Here is a 2,777-nt window from a genome sequence, read left to right as displayed (position 1 = left end):
AATCAATATCATGAAAATGGCCATACTGCCCAAGGTAATTTATAGATTCAATGCCATCCCCATCAAGCTACCAATGACTTTCTTCACAGAATTGAAAAACTACTTTAAAGTTCACATGGAACCAAAAAAGAGCCCGTATTGCCAAGGCAATCCTAAACCAAAAGAACAAAGCTGGAGGCGTCATGCTACCTGACTTCAAACTACATTGCAAGGATACAGTAACCAAGACAGCATGGTACTGGTACCAAAACAGATATATAGACCAATGGAACAGAACAGAGTCCTCAGATATAACACCACAAATCTACAACCATCTGATCTTTGACAAACCTGACAAAAACAAGAAATGGGGAAAGGAGTCCCTATTTAATAAATGTTGCTGGGAAAACTGGCTAGCCATATGTAGAAAGCTGAAACTGGATCCCTTCCTTACACCTTATATAAAAATTAATTCAAAATGGATTAAAGACTTAAATGTCAGACCTAAAACCATAAAATCCCTAGAAGAAAATCTAAGCAATATCATTCAGGACATAGGCAGGGGCAAGGACTTCATGGCTAAAACACCAAAAGCAATGGCAACAAAAGCCAAAATTGACAAATGGCATCTAATTAAAGAGCTTCTGCACAGCAAAAGAAACTACCATCAGAGTGAACAGGCAAAATTTTCTCCCAGGAATGGGAGAAAATTTTTGCAATCTACCTATCTAACAAAGGGCTAATATCCAGAATCTACAAAGAACTTAAACAAATTTACAAGAAAAAAATCAAACAACCCCATCAAAAAGTGGGCAAAGGATATGAACAGACACTTCTCAAAAGAAGGCATTTATGTAGCCAACAGACACATGAAAAAATGCTCATCATCACTGACCATCAGAAAAATGCAAATCGAAACCATAGTGAGATACCATCTCACACCAGTTAGAATGGCCATCATTTAAGTCAGGAAACAGCAGGTGCTGGAGAGGATGTGGAGACATAGGAACACTTTTACACTGCTGGTGGGACTGTAAACTAGTTCAGCCATTGTGGAAAACAGTATGGCGATTCCTCAAGGATATAGAGCTAGAAATACCATTTGACCCAGCCATCCTGTTAGTGGGTATATACCCAAAGGATTACAAATCATGCTACTATAAAGACACGTGCACACATATGTTTATTGTGGCACTATTCACAATAGCAAATACTTGGGACCTACCCAAATGTCCATCAATGATAGACTGGATTAAGAAAATGTGGCACATATACACCATGGAATACTATGGAGCCATAAAAAAGAATGAGTTCATGTCCTTTGTAGGGACATGGATGAAGCTGGAAACCATCATTCTCAGCAATCTATCGCAAGAACAGAAAACCAAACACCACATGTTCTCATTCTTAGGTGGGAATTGAACAAGGAGAACACTTGGATACAGGAAGGGGCACATCACACACCAGGGCCTGTCATGGGGTGAGGGGAGGGGGAGGGATAGCATTATGAGACATACCTAATGTAAATGATGAGTTACTGGGTGCAGTACACCAACATGGCACATGGATACATATGTAACAAAGCTGCAAGTTGTGCACATGTACCCTAGAATTTAAAGTATAATCTCACATATATATATGTATAGAAGCGACCTCTAAAGTGTTTACTAGATGCCTCAGAACACCCAAAATGAGGAAGAGTTTATCTGTCACCTGGAGCTGAGTATTGAGTCGGGGAAATAAGACAAACACAATAGTCCCCCCTTATCTGAGGGGAAGATGTTCCAAGACCCCAGTGGATGACTGAAACTGCAGACAGCACCGAGTTCTATGTGCCCTGTGGGTTTTGGATCTGGGAACCAAGACAGCTACTGAGTGACCACCAGGTTGGTAGCGTCTACGGTGTAGACGTGCTGGGAAAGAGAGGATTCACATCCCGAGCAGGGATGCGAGAGACTTCATCATGCTACTCAGAATGCTATGCCATTTAAAACTGATGTTTGTTTCTGGAATTTTCCACTGAGTATTTTTGTGCCATAGCTGACCACAGGTAACTGAAAGCCCCGGAAAGCAAAACCACAGACAAGGGGGACCTAGGATACATAACAATAAAGTAAAACAAATAGAATATGTGGTTTAAAGTAATATTTTCCACAATGAATTAAACACACCACAGATGATATGTGAAATGATATTAGGTGATACAGAGTGATGTATATACATAATTTTATTTTATTTTATGAGACAGGGTCCCACTCTGTTGCCCAGGCTGGGGTCAGTGGCGTGATCTTGGCTCACTGCAGCCTCGACCTCCTGGGTTCAAGTGGTTCTCCCACTTCTGCCTCTCAAGTAGCTGGGACTACAGGCATGTACCACCACACTTGGCTATTTGGTTTTCTAAATTATTTTTTGTACAGACAGGTCTTGCCCTTTGCCCAGGCTGGTCTCAGACTCTTGGACTCAGACGATACTCCCACCTTGGCCTCACAAAGAGCTGGGATTATAGGTGTGAGCTACCACACCCAGCCACATATTTTAATTTTATAGGTATAACTTTATTTTAGGCCAGGTGTGGTGGCTCATGCCTGTAATCCCAGCTACTCGGGAGGCTGAGGCATGAGAATTGCTTGAACCCCATCTCAAAAAAAAAAAAAAAAAAAAAAAAAAAAAAAGTCCTAGGGGAAGAAAAGAAGGAACAGACGTTTCCAGACAAAGTGAAGAGCATGGGACAAGTAAGACTGGAGGGCATCTAAGGAACATTTGAGGAGTCTGGAATTTGGAGTCCATATCAACGAACC

Source organism: Rhinopithecus bieti, unplaced genomic scaffold (genome assembly GCF_001698545.2).
Source record: "Rhinopithecus bieti isolate Rb0 unplaced genomic scaffold, ASM169854v2 scaffold_574, whole genome shotgun sequence".
Taxonomy (NCBI): domain Eukaryota; kingdom Metazoa; phylum Chordata; class Mammalia; order Primates; family Cercopithecidae; genus Rhinopithecus; species Rhinopithecus bieti.
Note: the sequence above shows the minus strand (reverse complement) of the source record.